Here is a 6,132-nt window from a genome sequence, read left to right on the forward strand (position 1 = left end):
AGGACAAGAGGCTCCAGGGAGGCTCCAGGAGCCGCCTCAGCGCTCTCCCGGTCCACAGCCGTGAGCGGTCGCCCCTGGGCACACTCGCACAGGGCAGTGCCGGCTCCGCAGCCCCGGCCGGCTCTGCGAGGCCCCGGCGAGCAGCCCCGCTCATTCCCGGTGACGCCGCTCCCGCTGTCCCCTCACGCCGGGCAGTCCGACCCGCGCCGCGCCCGCTGCCCCCGGGCGGGTGTGAAATGGCGGCCGCGAGCGGCGGAGCCGCGGGGGGGCGGGCCCATTATGGGCCCCGCCCCTGCCCGCCCCCCCCCCGCGCCCTCAGGGTGAAATGGCGGCACCGCCAGCGCTTAGCGGGGTTTTCATGGGACATTCTGGGCATTGCCCGCTCGGTCTCGCCGCCCCCCCCGCGCCTCTGACCCCGGGCACGGAGGTACTGCGGTGCTGGACCGTCCTAGGCAGCTGCCACTGACCTGGTTTCCCGTCCTTGTTGAGTATGAGAGAGCCGGGGGTGTTCACCTGGAGAAGAGAAGGCTCCAGGGAGACCTGAGAGCCCCTTTCAGTGCCTAAAGCACTTCCAGGGGAGCTGCAGAGGGACTTGGGACAAGGGATGGAGGGACAGGACAAGGGGGAATGGCTTCCCATTGACAGAGGGCAGGGTGAGATGGGATATTGGGAAGGAATTCTTCCCTGTGAGGGTGGGGAGGCCCTGGCACAGGTTGCCCAGAGCAGCTGTGGCTGCCCCATCCCTGGAAGTGTGCAAGGCCAGGTTGGACGGGACTTGGAGCAACCTGGGCTGGTGGAAGGTGTCCCTGCCCATGGCAGGGGGTGGCACTGGATGATCTTTAAGGTCCCTTTCAACCCAAACCATTCCATGGGTCTATGATCTCCCTGTGGAAATGTTCCCTGGCCCCTACAGCCATCCCTTCCTGCCCCATCCGTGTTGAATGTCTTTCCCTCCTTCAGGGTCTCATGTTGCTCTCAGATTTCTCCTCACCATTAAGAGACCACCTTTGCCCTCCTGTGACTTGTTCTCTTCAGGCTCTCAGCCCCTGGACTCCGTTATCCTCTGGCTTGTCCCCACCTCTCTCCACACATGCCCCAGCGCTGTCCCAAGGCTTTGCTTACAGACACTCCTCAGTCCCTCATCTTTGGGTTTGTGTCCTCATCACCCAGACTGTAGGGCTCCCCGTATTTCTCCACTGTCAGCATCCTTCTGGGTAAGTCTGGTTTTCCTTTCCTTGGTGTTCCCTTGTGCTTGCTCTCCTTACTCTTCCTTTTACCCCATCCTTGGTGCTTTTGTCTTTGTTCCAAGGGTCATTTTCTCCCCAGAGGAGGAGTAATGTCCACCTGTCTGGAGCAATTAGTCTTCTTTGGTATCCCCTTCTCCTGGCTGTTTGCAGAAGGATAGACTCACCCTTCCCACTTCACTCCCACAGGAGTCACCTTACCTGTGGTTACCTGTAGCTGCTGTTTTCACTCTGTCTGTGCTGTCATTTCACTTGTGAGGTGAATTCTATCACCTAGGGCATGTCTATCTCTCCTTGCACTGCAGAAAGATCACCCCTATTTATATTTCCAGTGATCTGTAAGAGAACTTCTATGGATTTTCTCAGGCTGATGCAGAACACACCGTGCTGAGCTCTGAGGCAGCACAGGTCGCTGCTGCCAGCAGCATGTTGGCTGTGGAACATGTTGGTTCAGGTTTCTCTGCACTGAGCTGCTCTAATTAAACCAGCCACACTTAATCATTTGCGGACGGATGTGGAAATGTTTTAGCTCAATTTAAATGTGCAGTTATTATAACCTGTTATTGAAGCTGATTTTTCCCTTACTCTTTCTTTGACTTCCCTTTTCCTTTATGTATTAATGGCCTCTGTATGTGTTCCCCCACATTGTTTGTTGTGCAGCAGTCACTATCTATTAGCCTATTTTCTAAAATCATCTCCTTTAAAATTTAGCAGTGGGTAAAAGATTTCAACAGACAAACAACAAAATGTAAGGAAAGCAAGCCAGAAGCTTTCCTGGTTGCCAGGAGTCATCGTTATTCCAAGCTCATAATTTATGAAGCTTGTGGCTGTGTGTGGTTTTATTCTGGATGTGAATGAATTTGTAGAGTAGTTCTATCTGTCCAGTGAGCTGTTAATTTTTTTATTGCAATTAAATTGTAGAATTTTTGATAATGATTTCTATAATCTCCAATCCTGATGCACATCTCACTGGCTCAGCCCCAGGTTTCCTGTGACGCAGTCCCAGACCTCTGGTTCCTTTAACACTCTCATCCTCTTCCAGGCCTTGAAGTTCCAGGACGTTGTTAAGCAGTAGTAAAATGCATGGTAAACACATTGATCGACTTACTTTTTTTGTGTCCCTAAAGGCTTTGGGAAAGCACCTATTTTTTCTGAATTTTGGAATGTTTGGCAGAACCTACCACTCAAATGTCCACGTATGAACTAGTAGAGTGAGGTATGAAAAGCCTGATGTGTGCTTTAAGAATGTTGTCTGAAAACGACCTGTTAGCCTTGAGATCAAATATTCCAAGCACAAACACAGCCTGGGCAGAGAATGGGTTGAGAGCAGCCCTGGGGAGAAGGACTTGGGGATGTCGGAGGATGAGAGGCTTGACCTGCCTGGCCACGTGTGCTGGCACCCAGAAACCCCCCGTGCCCTGGGCAGCAGGGGAGGGGGGGATTCTGACCCTCTGCCCCCTCAGGTGAGACCCCCCTGCAGAGCTGCCTCCAGCCCTGGGAACAACAGCACAAGGACGTGGAGCTGCTGGAGAGAGTCCAGAGGAGGCCACAGGGATGCTCCAAAGGCTGGAACCCCTCTGCTCTGGAGCCAGGCTGGGAGAGCTGGGGGGGTTCACCTGGAGAAGAGAAGGCTCCTAGGAGAGCTGAGAGCCCCTTGCAGGGCCTGAAGGGGCTCCAGGAGAGCTGGAGAGGGACTGGGAACAAGGGATGGAAGGACAGGACAGGGGGAATGGCTTCCCAGTGCCAGAGGGCAGGGATAGATGGGATATTGGGAAGGGATTGTTGGCTGTGAGAGTGGTGAGGCCCTGTTCCAGGTTTCCCAGAGCAGCTGTGGCTGCCCCATCCCTGGAAGTGTCCAAGGCCAGGTTGGACAGGGCTTGGAGCAACCTGGGCTGGTGGAAGGTGTCCCTGCCCATGGCAGGGGGTGGCACTGGATGGGTTTTAATGTCCCTTCCAACCCAAACCAGTCTGTGGTTTATTGACACAAAACCAAACACATGAAAATAGACTTTCTGACTTGTTCATATATGGATTAAACACTCACAGTGATGTAACTGCCTTGTGAAGCCACAAATTGAGTTTCCACACAGGAACAAGGGCAGTCCATCAATACTGCTGCCAGCCTTGGCTCTGAGACGGTGGGGATGGACAACAATTACAGTGCTCTGTGGTTTTAATACATGTGACATGAATGGTTCCCTTTCACTGCCAGAGGTTTGTGTATTCTTCATGGTCTGAAACACAGAAAATGTGGCAATAGGAGCACCATGATGCCTATGGAATCCCCTGTGGTTTGTGGTGCAATTAGTTGAGTTGAACATTTATGACACTTGAACAAGCCTGAAGTGTCTCTTATCACCACTGTGGAACCATAAAGCACCACGGAATCACTGTGTTCTCAGACTTTGGGTGTCTTCATACTTCGAGGATGTATTTCAAAATTCTAAGAGAGTCTTTGTTAAATCCCATCACTAAAATATACATTCATGGCCCGATCTTCACAAACTTCACTTACATCAACAAAAAGTTACCCACAACCTGTGGAGAAGGGCATGACTGACCATACCTAAAAATGTTTGATTTGCCCCATCAGTGCAGTGGCTGTTACTGCCCCTACAATGTGGTGTGGGAAAAGGTTCAATGCACTTTGAACCAGGTGAGCAGTGAGCTCCTGAAGAAAGTCAGTATCCTGTGAAATCACAATGCTTCAGGATCTACCTGACAGCAACCAAGAAAAATTTCTCCCTACTTTATGGGTTGAGCTCATGCACTCGATGTTTTTATGTTTGCTGCTTCCCTGCCTCTAAGAAAAAGCTCTAAAACAGCTTTTAAAACCAGTGCTGTGTAAAAACCAATGGGATTAAATAGTTTCTGTTTCATCAAAGTGACAGGAGCTTCACCTCTGCATTACTTTATTTTTGAAGGTGTTCCCTTGCTCTCTAGAGGATGCCTGCACTTCAAGGTTTGGTTTATTTGAAGAACTAAGTCTGATAATAAACTGAAGTCAAACCCACAATGTAGATCTAGCTTTTTTTTCGAATGACAGAATCCTGTTTCTGGGGAGGATGTCAAGCTGTCAGGGTTTAAACACTTATGGCACGTTACTTTTGAGATTATGGATTTTTGAATGTGCAAATACTTTGTTACCTTTTGAAGTCTCTTTACAAGGCATGATGATTCTCGTTTCTGTCTTCAAGGCTCCTCTCACTGACTAGAAACTAATGCTTGGAATTATTCAAGTCATAATAGCTTCTAATTTTAAAACTTTTTGGGTTAAATGTAACCTTTTGCCAGTGACTTTCCATTTTACAGATGCTGAAGCTGGAAAAAGTAGCTTTGTTGCCATTAACTTCACCTCTACAGTCAAATAACCAACCATGGAAACAAATGGCACTATGAAGATAAGCAGCTGTGCTGGCCATCACCATGCAGGAGCAAAATATTGGAGTTTGTGATGTTGCAGAGCAGTAGCTTATAAAATCTTAGACATTAAGAACAAATATAGAGGACAGAGAACATTATGCTGCTCTTTTGTGTAACGATGGTGATTTGCCTGTGCTCAGGATACGGGTGCCATGCAGATCTGTTGCTCTTGTCTTTGAGACATTTCACAGAAAGGGATATAAAAGCTGCCCAGGATGGTGGGGGAGTCACTGTCCCTGGAAGTGTTCAAACAGCGTGTGGATGTGGCACTTGGGGACATGGATAAGTGGGGAACATGGTGGTGATGCTGGACTCGGTGATCTTAAAGGTCTTTTCCAACCTCAGCAATTCTGTGGTTCTTGGAGAGGGTACACAGGGCTTGGGGAGGGCCTGAGGCTGGTGACAGATGATTGAGAGCAGAGCAGAGCTCCCATGGCCAGAACTGCTGAGCAGGCTGGGATTCTCCAGCCTGGACAGATGATGTAAAGCAGATCCTGGATGTTTACAGGATCTGAAGTGGCACAAAGCCGCTGGAGAGGAACTGACTGTTCCCTGTCTCTTCCAGCACTGCTCGGGCTGGGGTTGGCAGTGAGGCCGTGAGGAGCTGTGGGCACACAGAGGAGGATCCTGGGAATGGGCACTGCACCCAAGGGAGTCGTGCTCGAGGATGTTATGGCTACAGAAAGCTAAAGGGGAGATAAAAGCCGGCTGAGCAAGTACTTGGGAGATGTTTTGAGCATCACCAAAGGACAAATTACGACAGGCTGGGGATATTCTGGGGGCTGAGGGTTGAAGCAGAGCGACTTGCCAGGGGGTATTCCATGCTGCCTCTTCCCTCAGCGTTTGCTTATGGGCACCACTGGAGACAGGATATCGCTCTGGACAGACCCAAAGGTGCTTATTGCCGGGTAGTACCTCTGCGAAGGACTTCACACAATTGCTTAATCACCAGTGCATGACCTTCTCCTCCTGTGGGCTTCACTTCGCTGCGGTTCCCTTGGGCTCCCGTGTCAGCTGCTCTCGACTCCCTCTGTAGGCAGCGGACGGCAATGGCCGGAGTGAGGGAGCTGCGGAGGTGCCTGTGGCTCTCAGACCACAGAGGAGGAGGACAGGGATTTTCTTGATGACTCTGATGTTCTCTGGCCGGTGGCCAACAGCCAGTCAGGCTGCCCGGGCTTTTGGTTTGCTCTGCCACTGCAGCCTGGTGCGAAGCCTGCGGCTCTTTGTCAACTGTCAGGGTACCTGAGCCACAGAATCCCAGAATATCCTGAGCTGGAAGGGACCCACAAGGATCATTGAGTCCAACCCCTGGCCCTGCACAGACACCCCAACAATCCCACCCTGTCCCTCAGAGCTCCTGGAGCTCTGGCAGCCTTGGGGCCGTGCCCACTGCCCTGGGGAGCCTGGGCAGTGCCCCAGCACCCTGTGGGGGAAGAACCTTTCCCTGAGATCCATCCCAACCCCC

General features: G+C 51.3%; 1 long non-coding RNA gene across 2 annotated transcripts; it reads left to right on the forward strand.

The window, feature by feature from the left end:
- Window positions 1–313: 313 nt before the first annotated feature.
- Window positions 314–4,765, forward strand: LOC113941207. Of its 2 annotated transcripts, none has more exons than XR_003525621.1 (3): window positions 314–427; window positions 2,372–2,460; window positions 4,557–4,765. It is a non-coding gene; the product is annotated as an uncharacterized LOC113941207 (long non-coding RNA). The 2 variants fall into 2 exon arrangements; XR_003525620.1 differs by lacking the exon at window positions 4,557–4,765 and adding an exon at window positions 4,169–4,257.
- The last annotated feature ends 1,367 nt before the right edge of the window (window positions 4,766–6,132 follow it).

Source organism: Corapipo altera, unplaced genomic scaffold (genome assembly GCF_003945725.1).
Source record: "Corapipo altera isolate COAL_440 unplaced genomic scaffold, ASM394572v1 88949, whole genome shotgun sequence".
Taxonomy (NCBI): Eukaryota; Metazoa; Chordata; class Aves; order Passeriformes; family Pipridae; genus Corapipo; species Corapipo altera.